Raw genomic sequence first — 25,211 nt, forward strand, 5'->3', positions numbered from 1 at the left:
TGGTGACATCCAACTCTGCATAGCCCACAGTTTCATTTTCACACTTCAGTTGTAAATTGAGATGCAACTGAAACGCGTACTACTTTGCATTGCCCGCACTTGGATAAGTTCTGGAGCTGAGTTTTGGGTGGCATACTATAATTATGAATCAAAAAAACTATTTACATGACGTTTTGCTCAAAACAGTGGGTTCCACCAGGTCTGTTGCTGTCTAGTAAAGCTCTTACTCAGCAGGGGGCTTTTGCAATATGTAAATCCATAAATCTATTCCAGCACCCCACAATCACTGAGGACATTACATAAAACAAATATTTGATGAAAGGAACACTTGACAAGTTTTATTAAACAAATATATAGAAACCTATCTGATGCGCTGTGACGGGGATTGTCAGCCCCCCAAGCCTACGCTAACAAGCAATAAATAAACGGAGACAGCGCTCTGTTACTAAAAATTGCTAAAATAAATAAATTGGATGGCTTACATACAAATGCCACACATTGATTAAACAAAAATATATTTCGTATAGCTACAGTATAGGTCTATTATAATTAAAAAAAGTAAAAAATGCAAAAAAATGCTATCAAGCAAAATTGATACTTGCAATATGAAAATAACACATTTTTCCTTGCTCCTGTATCAGTCTCTCAGTACTTTATATTTATCTCTTCAGTGTCCTTCAACTCCTCCTTTGGCTCCTGGCACCCACCTAAGACCACCGCCACCCCAGTGACATTACCTATACCTCCAACTGTCTTGCTTTCAGGACATGTAAAGTTGGGAAGTAGGATTAACCCCACATTTGTAATCACTGATATAGGCAGTGTGCTATCATTCGTCAACACACTTCGTGTAGGACCAAGGAGAGCATTGCTGGACTGCAGCAGCCACTGGGTGATCCAGTCTTGGCGAGAGTCATCTAACATAGAACCATAGAATTTGACGGTAGATAAGAATGACTTGGCACATCTAGTCTGCCCATATTTTGCCGATATAGTCTGCTGCATATTTGGGCATGCTGGCACTTGTAAAGTATATCAACAGTCCTTTAAAAAAAAACACATTACAATCTAAAACAAATATGACAACAAAGCAGGAACCACTTGGCCAATCTAGTCTACCCATTTACACTTACACACTATGGTTCAGTTTTTGTCAGGAGCCAATTAACCTACAACACCAGTATATTTTTGGATTGTGAGAGAAACCAGAGTACCTGGGTGAAAACCATGCAATGTACTGCTATTACCCCATCCGTACTGTCCATGCACAATACCACTTGTTTTGTCAGTTAGATCAGCATGCTGTCCCTTGTAAGGCATATCAGCAAGCCTTTTAAATAGAGATGTGCGGAGGGCACTTTTTGTGTTTTGGTTTTGGATCTGGATCCTCAGTCGTGGTTTGGATCTGGATTGGTTTTGCCAAAACTACCCTTTTGGGTTTTGGTTTTAAATCTGGATGATTTTTGAAAAAAACTCAAAAAAGGGCTAAAATCACAGAATTTGGGAGTAATTTTGATCCTACGGTATTATTAATCTCAATAACATTAATTTCCACTCATTTCCAGTCTATTCTGAACACCTCACAATATTGTTTTTAGGCCAAAAGGTTGCACCAAAGTAGCTGGATGACTTTGCTAAGCGACACAAGTGTGCGGCACAAACACCTAGGCCATCTAGGAGTGGCACTGCAGTGTCAGATAGGATAGCACTTTTAAAAACTAGGCCCCAAACAGCTCATCATGCAAAGAAGAAAAAGAGGTGCAATGAGGTAGCTGGATGACTTTGCTAAGCAACACAAGTGTGCAGCACAAACAGCTGGCCCATCTAGGAGCGGCACGCCGTGGCTGAATGTCGAAAGTGGCCTGCAATTTTTCGGGCCACCGACAGCATCTCTTGCACGCCCCTGTAATTTAAAAAAAAATTCTGCACCACCAAATTAATGGTGTGTGCAAAACATGGGACGTACTGGAATTTGCCCAGATGTAATGCACGCACAATATTGGTGGACTTATACCGCAGTACCACTGGACTTATACCGCAGTACCACTGGACTTATACGGCAGTACCACTGGACTGGAATTATACGGCAGTACCCCCGGATTTATACGGCTGTACCACTGGACTTATATGGCTGCACCACTGGACTGGATTTATATGGCAGTACCATTGAACTTTTATGGCTGCACCACTGGACTGGACTTATACGGCAGTACCCCTGGACTTGTACCACTGGACATATACGGCTGTACCACTGGACATATACGGCTGCACCACTGGACCTATATGACAGCACCACTGGACTGGACGGCAGTACCCCTGGACTTATATGGCTGCACCACTAGACTGGACTTACACGGCAGTACCCCTGGACTAATATGGCAGTACCCCTGGACTTATATGGCTGCACCACTGGACTGGACTTATACGGCAGTACCCCTGGACTTATATGGCAGTACCCCCGGACTTATACGGCTGCATCACTGGACTGGACTTATACAGCAGCACCACTGGACTTATGGCAGCACAGGACACCACCACTAGACTTATGGCCGCACAAGACACCACCACTGGACTGATGCAGCACAACACTGCACCACTGGACTGGACATATACAGCAGTTCCACTGGACTTATAGCAGCACAGGACACCACCACTGGACTGATGCAGCACAATACAGCACCACTGCACTGGACTGGACTTTTACAGCAGAACTGGAGTTATGGCAGCACAGGACTCCACCACTGTGACTGGACTGATGCAGCACAAGACACAACCACTGGATTGATGCAGCACAAGACAGCACTGGAATGACACAAAAGAGCAGGTCGCCACCCCACGCGCCACACCACTTTCCCGCACAGACACTGAGGAGACACGTTCTCTTGCTACACTCTCCAGGACTGGAGTGAAAATGGCGGCGATGCGGGGCTTCTTATATGGAATCCAAAACCTGAGAGAATCAGACAGCGGGATGATGACATTTTGCCTTGTTCTGGTTTCCAAGTCTGGCGGGAAGTCCCAAGCCGGACTCGGATCCGTGCGCTGGACGGGATGTTCGGTAGGGTTCGGTTCTCAGGGAACCGAACCCGCTCATCCCTACTTTTAAATAACCATTACAATCTAAAACAAATATGACAACATAGTAGGAAGGAGCTGGAGGCTGCAAGTGAAGACTTAAAGGGCAGCCTGTGGCCATTCACTGGCCTAGAGTGAGGCCAGGGAAGAGGGAAAGCTAAACTTGAGACAAACTGAAACATGGCAGAGTCCAGATAGAGACTATTAAGTAGTTTAACTGCACACGTGTTAGAGAAGGTTCAAGAAGTGAAGCAGTGACCTGAATAGGGGCGATTCTTATTTTCAGTTTCTGGTTAACTGTAAAAGAAAATACTCAGAGCTAGATGCGTCATCCCTTGGAAAGTGATAAAATGGAGAGAGAGAGAGAGAGAGAGAGAGAGAGAGAGAGAAAGTACCAGCCAGTCAGCTCCTAACTGTCCTTTTGGGGGTCTATTTACTAAGCCTTGCATGGAGATAAAGTAGATGGGGATAAAGTACCAGCCAGTCAGCTCCTAACTGTCATTTTTACCTGTAACATGGCAGTTAGCAGCTGATTGGCTGGTATTCTTATCACTCTCCAAGCGATGAAGCATCTAGCCCTCAATGTTGAAAAGCTTTTGTTTAGCGGATCTATGCAAATGCCATGAGGATTGCAGCAACAACACAATGTAAAGCAGTGTACCTGAATCTGCTAGACAACCTCTGAACAGTTACTAGGGTGGGGATTATTCATATGTGGACAGAGTTGCTTTTCATGCAACAAAGTACCGATTATCGCAGGACCCATTCTGTGTGTGTGAATGGGTCCTGCAACGTCAGATGGTGATCGGCATCAAAGTGACATAACTGGACAGTCTGATGCCGTTTGGGGACGGCAAAGGCACGTTACCGCCATTTAGGGGAGGGATGATGCAAAGGATTTCCTTGCCTCTGCGTCAGGCGGCTTTTGCGTCACCATGGGCACTGCAAGCTCCTAATTAGTTTGTATTTAGCTGGAACACTTCTGGGTAACCTTTTCTTTGCTGTAAAGCTTAGAAGTCGTTATCACAATTTATAATAACACTTTGTGCATGCAATACACATTACCACAAAACATTACAGAATGTATTATCCACCTACAACAATCTTATCGAACTAATAAAAGCAACAAAAGTAATAACATAGATATTGCATTACTAGTGGGGCCCCATGTACTAGTTTATGTTCATTAAATAGTTCATGTTGGAGAACTTAAGGTGTGTACACACGGTGAGATAAATCTGTAAGATTTTGACTATATACTGTAGTCAAAAATCTTATGAAAAGTTAGTGCATATCTCAAGGTGTTAGGCAGCTAGCGATACAGATTCGATCCCGATGCGTGCTCCCGTGGGGTCGGTATCGTAAGGCTAGATAGACTGTGCAGGCAAGTCAATCTTGACTATCTAGTGTACTATCTAGTACAAAGTATAGTCAAAATTGGCACTTAGTCAAAATCGCACATACAGATGGATCCACATTTATCTTGACCTTTAATAGGATTAACTGAGACTGGCCAGTCGGACTTAATCCCCTGCTGTAATGACTTAATCCCCTGCTGTATTGTTCTCTGTATTGTATTGCAGTTGAGAACAATAGATGAAGGGTTTATGCTAATAATTCATGTTGTGCCTAGGCGCAGAAAACTAGTCAAGATAACCGTGGACCCATCTGTAGACAAAATCTCAAGCACAGATAGTCAAAATCTGTGCTATCTGGGCTCTGGGGGAGTTCAAGGGAAATCGCATAGTCAAAATCGGGCATAGGAAGGATCTCACCGCACACCATTAGTCATAATAGCTATAGCTTCTTATTCAGTGATCACAGTTTTGACAGTTCAGTCTTATATAAAATATGTAGCTCTTGCAAGACTAGACTGAAATACAAAGAGCAAGGCCACAGTCAGACAGTCTTGCTACCCGGTAACTACCTCCGTATAAGTTCTGTGACAAAAGTATCTGTCCTTAGCCGACAGTTTCCCTGTATAGCTGTGTGACAGTAAGGTCTATAAATTTCAGGTCGAGAGAGAGGAAGTACTGTATCACTATGCTCCCTGCAATGTTGATGCACCTTTAACTGCAGATTAACAACTGTAGTCAATTAATGGTGTCCTTGGATAAAACAAGCTGCTGATTGGAATTGCATTTATAAAGTGCTTGCCTGTAGCATTTGAGCTTAGATACAATGTAAGCAGCTAAACTGTCTTTTGTCCCTGATGAAGCTTGTGATGTGTGGCTAGTGCAGCAGTGTTACCGACCTGTGTTACAAGGGTTAGGTTGGCCTCAATTAATCATCATAAGCTGACCTCTGTCTGCAGCTGCAGCAACACACTGTCTCTACTCCTCCCACCATCTGTTACTCCAAAGTAGGGCTACCTCCAGGGCTGTCCTTTAAAAGGAAGGGTAGGCTGCTTGGCCTAGTTTCCAGCTACACAGTCAGTAGAGCCCATCACTGTTCTGCTCTGTCAGTTGCCTGTCAGCCAGCACCATTGTAAGCAGTGGGATCCCCACAGGATGCTGGTATTACTGATTGGCTGCTACAATGAAGATCTCCGGTCACCGGGAATAGAATCTGGCTTTACATAAGCTGTACAGCACTCCTGTCACACACCAGCAGCTGACTCTGCTCCAAGTTGCTGCTCTGAGTCCTCCTAAGATGGCTGCTTCCCAACTGCCAACTGTCTCTGAAGATGGGTGCAACTGCCACTGCACAAGCCGTCTCTCTCCCTGGGATCCATATGCCTCTTGCTGATTGGTCAGTGTCCTAGTGCCAGGAGCAGCACTCATGGCACAGTTAACACTTTTCCCTACTGTAGGATTAATAGTGTCCAGCCAGGGCTGCATTCAGTAGGGGAAGGGGCAGAAACGTCATACTACAGTTTGTTGCAGCACCACTGGGGTACCACATTATAGCTCTTTTAAATATAGGAGCCAAAAACTGCTAAAGATGCGGTAGCACTGAAAAGTGATGGTTAGTAAATTTAGATCCAAGTCTTGTTATGAAGCATTGTTAAGAAAAAATGTTCTATATATGAGGAGATTTACAAGGTACAAATGTAGCCATGCGCATCTTACTGTGATGCGGCATCTTGTATCATGGCATGCTAAGCTGCGATTATTCGCAGCTGGCAATTGCTTCATTATTTCATCAATTCCTGGAGCAATCATCGGCTGAGCATGCCATGCAGCAAACCATGTTGCAGCATGCTGCATCGCAGCAAAGATGAGCATGGCTACATCTGTAAAGCAAAGTTTACTCAAAAAGGAAATCTGCTAAACTGCCCATGTCAAGTAGTTACAGTATCTTTGGGGAGTCAGAAAACAATCAATGTTTCAGTTGTTCAAGATGAAAGATTTCTGTTTTTCTAAGAAAACATGGTTTAAAACTGGTGACAGCGATAAAATGGAAAGTATTGTAGTACATGAATTGGTTGTATCAATTCAAGATCTGTATATATATATATATATATATTTATTTTGGTGAAGTCTGAAGGCTTGAGAATTTGTATAATCAAATTGGAGGGGGAAAAAAATCACAGAAGCTGTGAATAGTTTTTTTTTGTAATTGCTGATGTATGTGGGGCCTTCACTCATTGGGATTGGCCTCAGGTGGGTTTATAAACTGTCAGCACCTCATTTCCTGATGCAGCATTTGTGTGGCTGGCTTGTTTTGGCATTTCTTCAATATCCTGTTTGTTACTGACCCTGCTTGACTTCTGCTAATTTATTGGTTATAGGTGGTCATTCCGAATTGTTCGCTCGAGGTGGGGTCATGATGGTTGGAGACGAAAATTAAGAAACCCATGATGAGTTGGAGGCATGCCATGGTGGATGTAGGCTTCAGAAGGTAGGCCAGGGCCAGATTAAGGGGAAGGGGGGGTGCACAGGGGGTCAAGTACCCCCAGGTCCCCCTCTCTCAGGGAGCCAGAACTCTCCTGACCCATCTTAGAAGCTGATGTTTGGTCCAGTGATTGTGGACTAATCAGCAGGGCACAGGCATAGAGGGACCGCAATCACCTGAAACAATAACTTTTTTTCCCTATCTGTGCTGCGCATGTGACATCATGACATCACGTGCACTGACGAACAGTGTGTGAGAAGCCTGCCACTGATGTCTTAAGGAGAAAATCCAGGAGAGTGGTGGTGGGTGATGGGTTGCATAAGCAAGGATTCAGTATGATATCCCGGCTGTCAGGAGACCGATGCCAGGATCCCGACAGCCAGAATTTCAGTGGCGAGCACAGCATGTCCCCTCGCTTGACACGCTTCCAGCCCGGTGTTGACCTTCAATCGCCACTGGGTTATATTCCACCTCGGGTGTTGGCGTGGACTTCCACCTGAGTGGGGATTCCGGTTTTTCAACAGTTGTCGGGATTCCAATGTTGGTAACTTGATTGCCTCCCATAAGCACAGGCTGCTGCTGCAGATATATAGGGAGGAGAGAGACACAGCCAGCTGCAGTGATAGGGCAAGGTGGGGGACACAGGCTGCTGTAGAGACATCAGGGGGGGCGGGGTAAGTAGCCCTGGATTTTGCCCTGTAACTTCTCTTATGTCGCAATTTGAAACAACTCTGCATAGCCGTATCTGCGTTTGTTCCTTTTTCTGAACATATACATTGTGGGATCACACAAGACACACACTGCAGAAAGCTGTACGTTCAGCTCTAAATCAGCCACATTGTGTTTAGTAATTTTCCATAGATCGGGGATCACTCCCATACTTGTGCATGTGGGGGGGGTCACATTTAAAAGAGAGGAGTCCCTTCTTTCAAGTGATGTGTCCCTTTAGCAGCTGATGACCGGACAATATCATCCTGTACAACATTAAAATATTTTCCAGTTGGTAGAAAAACACATTGTGCTCTATTTCTTCTATAATGACCATTACACGTGTTGCTGCACCCTTGTTTGAATGAAGGGAGTCTCATCTTATACATTATGTGGCCCCTTAGTAGTTAGTGTCCTGTGGTCACAAGGACTGAAACTTTAAACAAAAATTGTTGACAAATTGTCTCTGTTGGCCCAGCAGTGACTTACCTTTTTCTGGTGCCTGCAGCAACTCCAGTTTGGCTTCCAGGTCAGATATCCAATCCTCCATCTCACATCCCTAACCCTCCCTATAGGGCCTACCACACCTCTCTACAGCCTAACCCTCCCTATAGGGCCTACCACACCTCTCTACAGCCTAACCCTCCCTATAGGGCCTACCACACCTCTCTACAGCCTAACCCTCCCTATAGGGCCTACCACACCTCTCTACAGCCTAACCCTCCCTATAGGGCCTACCACACCTCTCTACAGCCTAACCCTCCCTATAGGGCCTACCACACCTCTCTACAGCCTAACCCTCCCTATAGGGCCTACCACACCTCTCTACAGCCTAACCCTCCCTATAGGGCCTACCACACCTCTCTACAGCCTAACCCTCCCTATAGGGCCTACCACACCTCTCTACAGCCTAACCCTCCCTATAGGGCCTACCACACCTCTCTACAGCCTAACCCTCCCACTTCGCATCCTAACTCTAATGTCAACATTCTGACAACTTTTACATTTCACATGTCAACATTCTGAGAATGTCAGCATGCTGCCTGCTGACATTTTAACATTGTCGACATCATAACTGTTGTAGTGTCAACATTATAAATGTCGACATTTTGACTACATCCCCATTTAATGTGGTAGGTTTTTTAGTTTATAAATATGGCATGCCTTGTTGGGATAGCAGATTATTCCTATACATTGTAAGCATTTAAATATAGTTAAAATTAGCAAATAAATATAGCCATCATCTTTTCGTGTATCAAGCTTGTATACAAACCTACACACAGAATCTTGTGTTTTGGATTAATGCTGATGTAGTAATATTGTGGTGCTTATAAAAAAATATATATAACAAATTTGCATTTAGTTTACTTCCATGAAAATGCAACAAAAATGTTTTTGGTCCTTTTTAGTTACATTTTATTTGAAGTGTTAGAACGAGTAAAAAGACTAATGGTATTTCCTAAAGAGCCAATGGGACTGATTGAGGCCTTGAAGTAGCAGCGGGTTCGCACAAAGTGCCCGCATCCAGGTGGTCTGTGCTCACGCACCAGCCTCTGTCATTAACACTGCGGGATACGGCTGCAGTGTTATTGACAGAGGTAGGCGTCATGGGGGCATCATCGTGGCATTGGGGGGCATGGCACTGTTTTCGGGGCAGCTGTGTGACGTCACATGCAGCCGATCCGAAAAATAATGGCGGTAGACCGCCTGACATTGCAGGGGTCAACCTTAGTTCTGATGGGTCCGCAATCTAATTGCGGACACATCGGGAGGTGGCCTCATACATTCTGGGCGGCCTTGCCCTGTGCTGTGCAACCTCCCAAAATCTCTCACTTTCTGATTCTCACACACTATTTCATTTCCCCCCAGCTCTTAAAAAAAAAATCTTTCAAGTAAATTTACTGTACCTTTAAATCACTTTTTGAATTGTGCATTTTTTAAATGTAAATTTGTAAGTGACATATTTTTCTTTAATGTTTAACAGGCTGAAGAATACTCTGCGTAATCATTTGTCATTGCCACCAGAAGTTGTGTTTCAATGACAACATACATACATACATATATACATACATACATACATACATGTGTTACGCAATCATGCCTTATTTCAATACAATTAAAAAAATGCAATAAAATTGATCTTTTATGAACATGCAATGAAAGTTAAATGGTATTGATTTTTCACAGGAGAGACAAATTAATTTGCACTTAATGTGAATCCTTCCATGCTGGTTTCTTAATTAAATTCTGACATTTGCATCTTACACTAAGATGGCTTTATTTTGTATCCAATAATCATAAAATAACCTTGGAATATCTTGTACTCTATTAGGAAGCGGTCAATGAAAATGTATTCCAATCTGATATATCTGATATTCTTATACCCAATTAGCATTCAATAATAAAAGATTATATTTGTTTAAAAAAATATACCATTATTAAAATGTACTTTGACACGGAAATATTATCTTACTTGTACATTTATACTTTAATCATGGGTTGGCTGAAGAACAACTGGTACTGTGTTTATCCATCTGCCATATTGTGTTTTTACCAGTGGCGGATTTCACCTAGGGGCTGTAGCCCTCCCAGTAAAATCCGCCACCTGTAGAGACTGCCTAGCAGTGGCAATGACTTCCGAATGGAAACGCTCCCTGCTAATCACATTCTGCACAGTCAGTCCCAGGAGTTGGTGTTCCTTTCCCCTCTGCAACTTCCAGGCCGCACTATAATAGGGAAGCTGTTCCCCTGCTCTCACAGCAGTGCTACCCAGCTTCTAGGGTTTGTTCATTTGTGCGCTTGCATGGGATTGCGATCCTGCACATGCACACATTTACAGACCAACTCTGGCCAGCCAAGGTAGAATACACCGCTGGTTTTTATCTTTACATATTCTTTAACTTCATTAAAGAATACTTTGGGCATCAATGAGAGTAGAAATTATGATATCCGAGCGGAATAAAAAACATATAGTAAAGAATACTTTCATGCGGTACAATAGGGTATTTGATGAATAACCATACAATAATAAGGCCCCAAAACAATGCACAACTGTGTTAACATAGTAACAGATATGTGATATAGTGATCCATGGGGCCCAAGTGTAGTACTATAGGACACATTACATCTGTCTTTTTCCTTTTTTTGCGTTCTAAACTCGTTTTCCAGCAATTTAACAATGTAAGCTTGGGAAATAAAATATGCTGCAATCCATTACATGCTGCTGGGGTCTTGAAAGACCTTTGCCACAGTGGGAAACAAACAGTAAGGCTGACTTTTTTTTTTTTAAAGTTATAAGGTACTTTCTATACTGATCAATTTGTGTGGCCAACTTATCAAGCCACTTCTCTGATTTATCCTCAACCAATTTGGGCTGTAATTGTGTCCTAAAGTCCTCCAGGTCAGCTCTTGTATGTTTCAATTTATTACCCACTTCATCCACCACCAATAAAATAAGGTCAAGGGAACACTTGTTTAAACCCCACACCATTTACTGCAAAATCTGGGGTTTTCCTCCATGGTCAGTGTTTGTCCGATTATTATCATCAGAAAAAAATCGCACGTGGTGTTAGGGTACATAAAATCCCCACCAATGGTGGGGATTTTATGTACCCTAAAACCACGTGCAATTTTTTTTCTGATGATAATAATCGGACAAACACTGACCATGGAGGACCAGGTCCACCTCACGCTTACTTAATCTCAACAAGTTATAATATAAATCAACCGCATGGTCAGCAGATATGTGATTAAATTCTTCTTGTTCAAACAGCACTTTGTCAGCATCCTCATCAGTTCAACTAACATGTGCATTTTCTGCCAGGTTCAACAATTGCTCATCCAACAAACTACCCCCCTGTAAAATGATTTGAATATAATACAAATGAGTATATTGAAATTATCTATATAAAACAGACCGAGCAAATAGTCACAATTTATATTTACTATATGTACAGCTCACTCCTTGCCAAAAAAACCCCCAATATATAACTATACATAAAACAAATCACAACAAACAACGTTACATAAATCATATATAACTTGAAAAAAAATAAACAAATACAAAATTAATCAAACGTCAAATATTTCACTTTGCCCGGGTATAGCACATATACTAATCTGTAATCATTTATGAAGTGCTAAATGTAAAAGGCTGCTTTCCAGTCAGCCCCAAAAAAACATTTATATGCTCTCTCCCAATATCATATTTTAAATGGTGCTCCTTTTAGTCTGTTCCATAATAGTCCAGGCAAAAATAGAAGATCATAGAAAGGGCACTAAATCACAAACGAGCAAATCCAAAAAAGCCATACCAATTTATTTTTTACCCAGAACTGGGCACTCCAGAGAAATGAATCATAAAGAAAGGTTGCTCTGCATAAAAAGTATACAAATATCTTCATGGACAATAATACTAGCACCATCAGTGCCACAATAGTTCATCCATTGAAAAAACTTGAAGGCAAGTAGGTCTTTATGTTGAATAATTTAGCAAAAATCACAAAAAAAACTTTTTTCACGTTATCATTATGAGGTATTGTGTGTAGAATCTTGAGAGAAAAAAATGAATTTATTCCATTTTGGAATAAAGCTGTAACAAAACAAAATGTGGGAAAAGTTAAGTGCTGTGAATACTTTCCGGATGCACTGTATACCAAAAGGACGCAATTCTACATAATATTTGTTTGGCCATCTCTTGGTGTGGGGCCCAAAACATTTTTTTTTTTTAAATTGGTAATGACAGTTACCCATAAACGACAATATATGGGTGTATTCAATTCAAGTCGGATATTTTGACTTGTCGGATAAACGGTAGTTTCCGACAATTTAAGATCGAATCCAGATTCGACCTATTCAATCAAACTGCCATTTATTCAACAAGTCAGAAAATCCGACTTGTCGGAAAACACGTGGATCGGCGGATTAGCTGCGGATCCACGTGTTTTGTTGGATTCTAAGCCAAATCCGACAGGTTTTAGCCCCGTTTCCAACAATGTCAATCCGACTTTAAAAAAAGTTGGATTGGCATTGTCGGGAACGGCAAAACCTGTCGGATTTGGCCGATAATTGAATACTGAAATGTCGGATCCTTTCTGTCAGAATGGATCTGACATCAATTGAATACACCCCATAGTCTATAACTAACTCATTCTGAAAGAGTTTATGCCATAGACGTTGGGTGAAATTAAAAGATTGGAAGAGAAAATAAGATTTTACTTACCGATAAATCTATTTCTCATAGTCCGTAGTGGATGCTGGGGACTCCGTCAGGACCATGGGGATTAGCGGCTCCGCAGGAGACAGGGCACAAAAGTAAGCTTTTAGGATCACATGGTGTGTACTGGCTCCTCCCCCTATGACCCTCCTCCAAGCCTCAGTTAGGTACTGTGCCCGGACGAGCGTACACAATAAGGAAGGATCTTGAATCCCGGGTAAGACTCATACCAGCCACACCAATCACACCGTACAACTTGTGATTTGAACCCAGTTAACAGTATGATAACAACGAAGGAGCCTCTGAAAAGATGGCCCACAACAATAATAACCCGATTTTTGTAACAATAATTATGTACAAGTAATGCAGACAATCCGCACTTGGGATGGGCGCCCAGCATCCACTACGGACTATGAGAAATAGATTTATCGGTAAGTAAAATCTTATTTTCTCTAACGTCCTAGTGGATGCTGGGGACTCCGTCAGGACCATGGGGATTATACCAAAGCTCCCAAACGGGCGGGAGAGTGCGGATGACTCTGCAGCACCGAATGAGAGAACTCCAGGTCCTCCTCAGCCAGGGTATCAAATTTGTAGAATTTTACAAACGTGTTCCCCCCTGACCACGTAGCTGCTCGGCAAAGTTGTAAAGCCGAGACCCCTCGGGCAGCCGCCCAAGATGAGCCCACCTTCCTTGTGGAATGGGCATTTACAGATTTTGGCTGTGGCAGGCCTGCCACAGAATGTGCAAGCTGAATTGTACTACAAATCCAACGAGCAATAGTCTGCTTAGAAGCAGGAGCACCCAGCTTTTTGGGTGCATACAATATAAACAGCAAGTCAGACTTTCTGACTCCAGCCGTCCTGGAATTATATATATATATATATATATTTTCAGGGCCCTGACAACGTCTAGCAACTTGGAGTCCTCCAAGTCCCTAGTAGCCGCAGGCACCACAATAGGTTGTTTCAGGTGAAACGCTGACACCACCTTAGGAAGAAACTGGGGACGAGTCCGCAGTTCTGCCCTGTCCGAATGGAAAATCAAATATGGGCTTTTGTAAGACAAAGCCGCCAATTCTAACACTCGCCTGGCCGAGGCCAGGGCCAACAGCATGGTCACTTTCCATGTGAGATATTTCAAATCCACAGATTTGAGCGGTTCAAACCAATATGATTTGAGGAATCCCAACACTACGTTGAGATCCCACGGTGCCACTGGAGGCACAAAAGGGGCTGTATATGCAATACTCCCTTGACAAATGTCTGGACTTCAGGAACTGAAGCCAATTCTTTCTGGAAGAAAATCTACAGGGCCGAAACTTGAACCTTAATGGACCCCAATTTGAGGCTCATAGACACTCCTGTTTGCAGGAAGTGCAGAAATCGACCTAGTTGAAATTTCTTCGTGGGGCCTTCCTGGCCTCACCCACGCAACATATTTTCACCACATGTGGTGATAACGTTGTGCGGTCACCTCCTTCCTGGCTTTGACCAGGGTAGGTATGACCTCTTCCGGAATGCCTTTTCCCTTAGGATCCGGCGTTCAACCGCCATGCCGTCAAACGCAGCCGCGGTAAGTCTTGGAACAGACATGGTACTTGCTGAAGCAAGTCCCTTCTTAGCTCCCGAGGCCATTAGTCCTCTGTGAGCATCTCTTGAAATTCCGGGTACCAAGTCCCTCTTGGCCAATCCGGAGCCACGAGTATAGTTCTTACTCCTCTACGTCTTATAATTCTCAATACCTTGGTTATGAGAAGCAGAGGAGGGAACACATACACCGACTGTTACACCCACGGTGTTACCAGGACATCCACAGCTATCGCCTGAAGGTCTCGTGACCTGGCGCAATACCTGTCCCGTTTTTTGTTCGGGCGGGATGCCATCATGTCCACCTTTGGTCTTTCCCAACGGTTCACAATCATGCGGAAAACTTCCCGATGAAGTTCCCACTCTCCCGGGTGGAGGTCGTGCCTGCTGAGGAAGTCTGCTTCCCAGTCGTCCACTCCCGGAATGAACACTGCTGACAGTGCTATCACATGATTTTCCGCCTAGCGAAAAATCCTTGCAGTTTTGCCACTGCCCTCCTGCTTCTTGTGCCGCCCTTTCTGTTTACGTGGGCGACTGCCGTGATGTTATCCCACTGGATCAATACCGGCTGACCTTGAAGCAGAGGTCTTGCTAAGTTTAGAGCATTATAAATTTGCTCTTAGCTCCAGTATATTTATGTGGAGAGAATTCTCCAGACTTGATCACACTCCCTGGAAATTTTTTTCCTTGTGTGACTGCTCTCCAGCCTCTCAGGCTGGCCTCCGTGGTCACCAGCACCCAATCCTGAATGCCGAATCTGCGGCCCTCTAGAAGATGAGCACTCTGTAATCACCACAGGAGAGACACCCTTGTCCTTGGATATAGGGTTATCCGCTGATGCATCTGAAGATGCGATCCGGACCATTTGTCCAGCAGATCCCACTGAAGAGTTCTTGCGTGAAATCTGCCGAATGGAATCGCTTCGTAATAAGCCACCATTTTTACCAGGACTCTTGTGCAATGATGCACTGACACTTTTCCTGGTTTTAGGAGGATCCCGATTAGCTCGGATAACTCCCTGGCTTTCTCCTCTGGGAGAAACACCTTTTTCTGGACTGTGTCCAGAATCATCCCTAGGACCAGCAGACGTGTCGTCGGAACAACTGCGGTTTTGGAATATTTAGAATCCACCCGTGTTGTCGTAGAACTACTTGAGATAGTGCTACTCCGACCTCCAACTGTTCTCTGGACCTTGTTCTTATCAGGAAGTCGTCCATTTTCTTTGAAGACGAATCCTCATTTCGGTCATTACCTTGGTAAGGACCCGGGGTGCCTTGGACAATCCAACGGCATCGTCTGAAACTGATAGTGACAGTTCTGTACCACGAACCTGAGGTACCCTCGGTGAGAAAGGCAAATTTTTTTATTTTTTTTTGTAAGTGTTCAAATATTTCAGATTTAGAATAGGTCTCACCTAGCCTTCTGGCTTCAGTACCACCATATAGTGTGGAATAATACCCCTTTCCTTGTTGTAGGAGGGGTACTTTGATTATCACCTGCTGGGAATTCAGCTTGTGAATTGTTTTCAATACTGCCTCCCTGTCGGAGGGAGACATTGGTACAGCAGACTACAGGAACCTGCGAGGGGGAAACGTCTCGACATTCCAATCTGTACCCCTTGGATACTACTTGTAGGATCCAGGGGTCCTGTACGGTCCCAGCGTCATGCTGAGAACTTGGTAGAAGCGTTGGAGGGCTTCTGTTCCTGGGAATGGGCTGCCTGCTGCAGTCTTCTTCCCTTTCCTCTATCCCTGGGCAGATATGACTCTTATAGGGACGAAAGGACTGAGGCTGAAAAGACGGTGTCTTTTTCTGCAGAGATGTGACTTAGGGTAAAAAAAACGGTGGATTTTCCAGCAGTTGCCGTGACCACCAGGTCCCATGGACCGACCCCAAATAACTCCTCCCCTTTATACGGCAATACATCTTTGTGCCGTTTGGAATCTGCATCACCTGACCACTGTCGTGTCCATAAACATCTTCTTGCAGATATGGACATCGCATTTACTCTTGATGCCAGAGTGCAAATATCCCTCTGCGCATCTCGCATATATAGAAATGCATCCTTTAAATGCTCTATAGTCAATAAAATACTGTCCCTGTCAAGGGTATCAATATTTTTAGTCAGGGAATCCGACCAAGCCACCTCAGCTCTGCACATCCAGGCTGAGGCGATCGCTGGTCGCAGTATAACACCAGCATGTGTGTGTATACTTTTTAGGATATTTTCCAGCCTCCTAACAGCTGGCTCCTTAAGTACGGCCCTATCTGTAGATGGTACCGCCCAGTGGCGGAACAAGCAAGCGGTGGGCCCAGGTGCGACAAAATGCTTTGGGCCCCCCCCCCATCCAAGTCCACCCCGGGGGCAGTGCGCGCCGAAGGCGCGCGCAAAAATACATAGTGGCGTGGCTTCGTGGGGAAGGGGTGTGGCCACAAAATAATACCAACACAGTAGTCTCCATTATTCAAATTACGCCGCACAGTAGCACCACTACACCAGGTAGAGACCCTTTTACACCTTACAGCGAACAGATTCCTCTTTTTACACATTACAGCAGACAGCGTGCCCTTTTTACACATAACGGCAGACAGCGTGCCCTTTTTACACATAACGGCAGACCGCGTGCCCTTGTTACACATTACGGCAGACAGCGTGCCCTTTTTACACATTACGGTAGACAGCGTGCCCTTGTTACACATTACGGCAGACAGCGTGCCCTTGTTACACATTACGGCAGACAGCGTCCCCATTTTTACACATTACAGCAGGCAGATTCCCCTTTTTACACATAGCAGCAGGCAGATTCCCCATTTTTACACATAGCGTCAGGCAGCCCCCCTTTTTTACACATTACGGCAGGCAGATTCCCCATTTTTACACATAGCGTCGGGCAGATTACCCCTTTTTACACATAACGGCAGACCGCGTGCCCTTGTTACACATTACGGCAGACAGCGTGCCCTTTTTACACATTACGGCAGACAGCGTGCCCTTGTTACACATTACGGCAGACAGCGTCCCCATTTTTACACATTACGGCAGGCAGATTCCCCTTTTTACACATAGTGGCAGGCAGTCCCCCTTTTTACACATTGCGGCAGGTAGTCCCCCCTTTTTACACATTGCGGCAGGCAGTCCCCCCTTTTTACACAGTGCGGCAGGCAGTCCCCCCTTTTTACACATTGCGGCAGGCAGTCCCCCCTTTTTACACATTGCGGCAGGTAGTCCCCCCTTTTTACACATTGCGGCAGGCAGTCCCCCCTTTTTACACAGTGCGGCAGGCAGTCCCCCCTTTTTACACATTGCGGCAGGCAGTCCCCCCTTTTTACACATTGCGGCAGGTAGTCCCCCCTTTTTACACATTGCGGCAGGCAGGCACAAGAAAGAAAGAAGGAAAGAAAAAGAAAGAAAGAAAGAAAGAAAGAAAGAAAGAAAGAAAGAAAGAAAGAAAGAAAGAAAGAAAGAAAGAAAGAAAGAAAGAAAGAAAGAAAGAAAGAAAGAAAGAAAGAAAGAAAGAAAGAAAGAAAGAAGAATTATACTTACCCTCAGGCTCCTCGGTGCAGCTGCGTCAGACGACGATTCCCGGGCAGTAGAGAATGAGGAGGAGGGAGCCGGAGGACGGAGCCGCAGCAGCGCTTTGTTACTGGTGGAGGCGCTGCTGCTGCTGCCCCTCTGCTTCCCTATAGGCTGTTCTCGGAAGACAGCCTATAGGGAAGCAGAGGAGCAGCAGCAGCAGCGCCTCCACCAGTAACAAAGCGCTGCTGCGGCTCCGTCCTCCGGCTCCCTCCTCCTTCCCCCGTCTGTACCGCTGCTCAGCTCCTATCTCCGGGCGGCTGTGCGCTGCGGGCAGCGGTTGCCTGCAGCGCACAGCGGCATGTAATGAGTCAGTTTGACTCATTACATGCTTGGGCCCCTGGACAGAGGCGGGCCCCAGTGCAGTGCACTGCCTGCACTGCCGGTAGTTCCGCCTCTGGTACCGCCACTTGTTCTGATAAGCATGTGAGCGCCTTATCCACCCTAAGGGGTGTTTTCCAACGCGCCCTAACTTCTGGCGGGAAAGGGTATACCGCCAATAATTTTCTATCAGGGAAACCCACGCATCATCACACACTTCATTTAATTTATCTGATTCAGGAAAAACTACAGGTAGTTTTTTCACATCCCACATAATACCCTTTTTTGTGGTACTTGTAGTATCAGAAATATGTAACACCTCCTTCATTGCCCTTAACGTGTGGCCCTAAAGGAAAATACGTTTGTTTCTTCACCGTCGACACTGAAATCAGTGTCCGTGTCTGGGTCTGTGTCGACCGACTGAGGTAAATGGGCGTTTTACAGCCCCTGACAGTGTTTGAGACGCCTGGACAGGTACTAATTTGTTCGCCGGCCGTCTCATGTCGTCAACCGGCTTGCAGCGTGTTGACATTATCACGTAATTCCATAAATAAGCCATCCATTCCGGTGTCGACTCCCTAGAGAGTGACATCACCATTACAGGCAATTTGCTCCGCCTCCTCACCAACATTTTCCTCATACATGTCGACACACACGTACCGACATACAGCACACACATAGGGAATGCTCTGATAGAGGACAGGACCCACTAGCCCTTTGGGGAGACAGAGGGAGAGTTTGCCAGCACACACCAAAACGCTATAATTATATAGGGACAACCTTTATATAAGTGTTCCTCCCTTATAGCATTTAATATATATTCATATCGCCAAATCAGTGCCCCCCCTCTCTGTTTTAACCCTGTTTCTGTAGTGCAGTGCAGGGGAGAGCATGGGAGCATTCCCACCAGCATTTCTGTGAGGGAAAATGGCGCTGTGTGCTGAGGAGAATAGGCCCCGCCCCCTTTTCGGCGGGCTTCTTCTCCGGAGTTTGTGATATCTGGCAGGGGTTAAATACATCCATATAGCCTCAAGGGCTATATGTGATGTATTTTTCGCCATACAGGTATTATACATTGCTGCCCAGGGCGCCCCCCCCCCGCGCCCTGCACCCTCCGTGACCGCTGTGTGAAGTGTGCTGACAACAATGGCGCACAGCTGCAGTGCTGTGCGCTACCTGATGAAGACTGAAAGTCTTCTGCCGCCTGGTTCCGAACCTCTTCAATCTTCAGCATCTGCAAGGGGGGTCGGCGGCGCGGCTCCGGGACGAACCCCAGGGCGAGACCTGTGTTCCGACTCCCTCTGGAGCTAATGGTGTACAGTAGCCTAAGAAGCCAATCCATCCTGCACGCAGGTGAGTTCACTTCTCTCCCCTAAGTCCCTCGATGCAGTGAGCCTGTTGCCAGCAGGACTCACTGAAAATAAAGAACCTAAAAACTTTTTCTAAGCAACTCTTTAAGAGAGCCACCTAGATTGCACCCTGCTCGGACGGGCACAAAAACCTAACTGAGGCTTGGAGGAGGGTCATAGGGGGAGGAGCCAGTACACACCATGTGATCCTAAAAGCTTACTTTTGTGCCCTGTCTCCTGCGGAGCCGCTAATCCCCATGGTCCTGACGGAGTCCCCAGCATCCACTAGGACGTTAGAGAAATCTTTTTCCATGACACTGATGTAATTTAACTGTGTGCACTATGAAGTACTTAATGAATATGGACCTTATTTATTAATGATTGCAAAATTAGCTAATCGCAATCTGTCCGTTTATCGAATTACTGTGCATGCGCAGTGTTCGCATTGCGCATGCGTGAGTAAAGATAGCTACAGAAAATGCATACACATCATGATCACAATGCAGATGCTATTTAAATGACAGGAAGACAGCGTTTCTGGGCGGAAACCTGCCATTTTCAGGGTGTGTCTGAAAAAAACGCAGGTGTGCCCAGGTGTTTTTAAGGAGGGCCTCTGATGTAAGCGATGACCACTTCCAGCCACTTGTGTCGCAAGAATTGGGGATGACCTTGCCTGGCACAGATAGGAAATATCTTCGATGTTCCGGGAATTGCGTATGGTTTTGTGATCAGACCGCATATTGCGATGCATTTGCAATTTCTGCAATGGGTGTCTTTTCTCTATTTCTGGGCGGCAACTATTTGATCGCAGAAACTGCTTTTTAGCAGAAACTGCAATCATAACTGAATGAGGTCCTTTATCAGCTAAAAGTGACAGAACATGTTCTCATGCGGGTCATACAGTAAATGGAAAATACTGAATGCTTTTGAAGCAGATTTTAGGCCTTACTTGCTTTTCATTTAAAAATTCAAGTCCAAACACTAGTGAATTTGCATGTCAAATGCAAACTTCTGTTTTATTCTTATTCTTGAGGTCATTGAAATTCAGTCCATTGAACTTAACACTTTTATCTTTTGTTGAACACATTAAAAGAAGCAGGCAGCAATCAGGCAGCCTCAATACTGCCCAAATGCTCACTAATGTGAGTATCTTTGAGTATAGGGTCGTGGAAAACATTGGTTTTGTACACTGTACTAGCATATATGTGCACAACATTAATACCATTGGTATTGAGGTCTTCATAAAATTGATTTAAGATGCAATAAAGGCATTATAATTTACTAAGTTTAAACATTTTACAAACATATGCAGCCTTTGGATAGACCAGATATAACATATTTATCTTCACACAATTATGAGGTGTCTTACAAGTTGACGTAACCTATGTAAGGTTCTTTGTTGCTAATAGTCCTTTAATTTACAAGGTTGCTAAATTAGAAAAAAAAACAAAAACAGTTTCATAATTGTCATCTAGAAGTATGCATATTAGCCATGTAATAGTGAGGCAAAATATACAAATAGAGCATGTTTTCTTTAGAAAAAAGTCTCAATCTGTGTTGACATACTGGATTGCACCAACATAGCATTACCTGTTCCCCTGCATTCTAAGGGTAGCAGGATGGAACTATTTGATGAAGAAAAACTGAAGACCAGCTGTCACTCTAAAAAAACACACTTCTGTCCGATACCTCCCAAATGGGCTGGTGTTCCTCCCCTATCCCTACACAATTATTTTTCTATGCACATGTGTTATCTTATGACATTGCATGTACAATACAGTGACATGGCAGCTCCAAACCATGGAGTATAGTAAAAGTGAAAGTGATAACTACACTGTTATTTCTTCATTGGTATAGACACTTTTTGGATGTCAAGTGCAAAGTAGGTATGTAATTGTCCCAAAGCTTTATCTGTTATCACTGTGATATGAGATGACATTTAACATTGCAAAATTACAATATTTAAGACGTATACCCCCTTAGACAATAAACTCCAATGGTACCGAAATGTAAGTGATGGCATTCTTTGTAAACAAACATATAATCGGCGAAGCAGTGAAACGCTTATATATATTTTTTTAAAAAGGTAAAAAAATAAGGACAGATTTAATTCAACATACTGTAGCTGTTTTGGCTTTATTATTTTAACAAACAAGAAAATGTGGAACAGATTGGAACTATTTTGGTACTTTTTTTCTGACAGTAGTAGGCTGCTAATGTTTGTTTATTTTAAAAATAGTATAATTTGTGTAAACAAAATTGTTTTTTTTTATAAAGTATTTTTTGTTTTTGAAAGTACTTTTTATGCATTGCATTCTTTGTCATAAAATATATAACGCAGTAGCTGACCTATAACATACCCGGAGTCACGCAATTGTTACCAAATTCACTTTTTAACAGATTTCACCGGGGGTCACTTTCTCAAGACAAACCCTTAACCTCCAGGTAAATATTTAAAGTCCATAAAAATATATAATATTGACTATTCTCACTGTGCAATATATTTTCGGGAAATGAGCTCAGGCTATGTCAACATGTGACATTCTGATCTCTAAGCAGACCTTGTCCATGGCAACAAGAAAATCTACCTCCTCTGAGCTGGCCTCAGCACAACACTACCAGATATGTCTCCATTCCTGGATTTAAAGAATCTTCCTGACCTTGATCATATTGCACGTAACACAGGGAATCATTCACTGGCATCATATTAACTCCAGAAAACAAACATGTCATCACTATACATGTTAAATGCAGATATATTAGAGTATGCAAGTTGTACAGCAACATGATAATATAGCATCAACCGGTATGGAAACAATTATCATCAGACAAATGAACACTTAAATATCCCTTACCTACTTGGTACTTTGGATGAATCCACTGCTGATGATAAAGCACTGCTGCTGTGAAATCTCTCCCCGCCACCAATCAATTATTTCCCTAGACCACAAAGCTCCCCATCTTCAAAGAGGAATGATCCTGCAGGACCTTCTCTAATCCGTGGTGGACGCAGAAGTGAGCCCCCTGTACAATCACACAAAGATGAGGCTCTAATTGCAGCTGCTTATTGGAAAAACCATGAGCAGTTTCCACTATCAGCAGCATCCAGAACAGGCACTTCACTGAAGGGGGTTTGGCTCACACACAATCTTTTTCTTTTTGTGTTCAGGAGTCTTCCTCTACCTCTTTTGTTTAAATGTGTGTGGGAGCTGTTCATCTCACTCCGTCCAACTTGCCCAATATTTATTTTAAAGGCTTACGGAAGGAAGAGGGGAAAGAAAGAAAGATAGAAGGAAGGAAGGACGGGAAGAAAAGAAAGATCATCTTATGTTTAGGCTGTTTCTAATCACCATGAGAAAGGGCTCCCGTTGATTTCTGGCTGTCAAATACGAGGAAACAAAAGAAGCAGTGGGAATGTTGCAATTGTGACTAGGTTTCCAGGCTGGAGAAAATATCAGCTTCTTAAAGATGCAAATCCATTTCATTTACACCTCTTACCTGCTGTTCAGTATCACACAAAGCACATGTCAGCCCACACACGTCACTCAAGTGGGATCTTTCTGCTGAAACCGGCATTTGCATAAATATTCCATATAATTTGTGTTTCTGATTAATTCATATGCATTTTATATCATTTAGATATATTATGTGGTGTAACTACTGGTGTACAGATATTACATTTTTAGTTATTAATAAAAATAATAATAATAATAATAATAATAATAATAATAAATCAATTATCAGGTGACCTATTACCATTGAATCAATTTGTCTTATTAGATAATATATGTTTTAAAAGATTTTTAAAACCAGTTATCCCAATGGCGGGAATGGCATTTAGTGAATATCTGTAATAGGAGATTGAGCGATGCCACAGCAGTATGTGGTGAAAACACAGTACCTCTACCTCATAATAAAAGTGGCAAGTGACCCTTGTCAGCAATGTCACACAACAACCACACACAGAGAGTCAACAATGCCCTGCCGGACATCAGTGGCAGCTGCTTGCATATAAAATAGCATAGCAAGATGTAAGAGCATACATAATATTTATTTTCTACTGTACAAAGTAAAATAAAAAACACTTCTATCTTCATTATGTGACCTGAAAGATATTGTGAATAAAAGAAATTGAAATGAGATCTACAATACACTGGGGCACTAACAACAAGGTCCAAACAAGAAAACAAAACACTCCCATACAGTATGCCATTGATAACAGAGAGATTCCAAATTAATTGCACTGTGAATTGATGTTGAAAGGGAATGTGCACCTAGGAATGCTGCCCCTTATATACCTATTCAACACATTTGAGTAATGACATGGTCTTAAAATACAATTCAATACATAGGAACATCTTATAACCTTCCAAGAATATGTATTGGTAGTGACTGCTGCAACCTCTCAATCAGCTGCTACCATCAATAGTGTCAGTAGCACCAAAATATAATAATCCTACAGAACTCCAGATGCTGGAGAATAAGTACTCCACAGATAAATAGAAAAAAGTCTTGCACTAAAAACTGTCTTAATGAGACACAGAACACTTAAAAAATAATGACTGCTGCTTATGATAACCAGGGTGGATCCTCAAAAACCTCTGAATACAAAGACAATAAACAAACAAAAGGTGTCAGAAGAGCGGTCATATATTTTCTTAAAATATAAATATATTAATTAAACAACCACACTGTTAATGTGGTTGTTTAATGAAGAAATATATATTTTAAGAAAATATATGACAGCGCTTCTGACACCTTTTCTTTGACTCCACAGATGAAATCACTTTCTCAGTGGAGACCTTAGGCTGGATGTAATGTCATCAGAGTTTGCCGGAGGTGCAGGATGTCGACTGAACTCTGACATTTTTTTAAAACAACATTTACAAGGCAAAACCATGCCTTGTAAATGACTGTCGCTTTAATAAAATGTCCAAGTTCATCCGGAATCCCGCACCTCCGGCAAACTTGGACGCTATTACCTCCCGTCTCTTATTTGTAAAAGGTCAACATATTATTAACTGTAATTTTGGCAATTAAAACCTGTATAATCATACAGTGTATGTGTTATTCGTGTAGGGTTAGAAAAAATAGGATTTTAATTACCTACCAGTAAATCCTTTTCTAGTAGTCCGTAGAGGATGCTGGGGTCCACATTAGTACCATGGGGTTCAGATGGGTCCCTTGGGAGCCATGGGCACTTTAAGAGTTTAATAGTGTGGGCTGGCTCCTCCCTCTATGCCCCTCCTACCAGACTCAGTCTAGAAACTGTGCCCGAGGAGATGGACATACATAACAACAGAAAACCAAGCTAACAAACTTGAAACAATTCAGCAACAGCTGAACCACAGTACTTAACCAAGTAACAATCCAGTACTCAACCAAGGAACAAGGCAGTAATGAACCAAGTAACAAACGCAGGAAAACAAAGCGCTGAGCGGATGCCCAGCATCCTCTACAGACTACGAGAAAAGGATTTACCGTTAAGTATTTAAAATCCTATTTTCTCTTACATCCTAGAGGATGCTAGGGTCCACATTAG

General features: G+C 43.4%; 1 protein-coding gene across 3 annotated transcripts in view; it reads right to left on the reverse strand.

The window, feature by feature from the left end:
* Positions 1-23,103, reverse strand: part of MYO16 (myosin XVI) — a 1,104,874-nt gene extending 1,081,771 nt beyond the window's left edge. The window contains exon 1 of one of the 3 annotated variants that reach the window (XM_063953181.1): positions 22,525-23,103. The gene's annotated coding sequence lies outside the window, so the exon portion shown is untranslated. Of the gene's footprint in view, positions 1-5,329; positions 5,736-22,524 lie in introns of those variants that run through there. The other 2 variants (XM_063953183.1, XM_063953182.1) reach the window with 2 other exon arrangements.
* Positions 23,104-25,211: the final 2,108 nt, after the last annotated feature.

This window comes from Pseudophryne corroboree, chromosome 2 (genome assembly GCF_028390025.1).
Source record: "Pseudophryne corroboree isolate aPseCor3 chromosome 2, aPseCor3.hap2, whole genome shotgun sequence".
NCBI lineage: Eukaryota > Metazoa > Chordata > Amphibia > Anura > Myobatrachidae > Pseudophryne > Pseudophryne corroboree.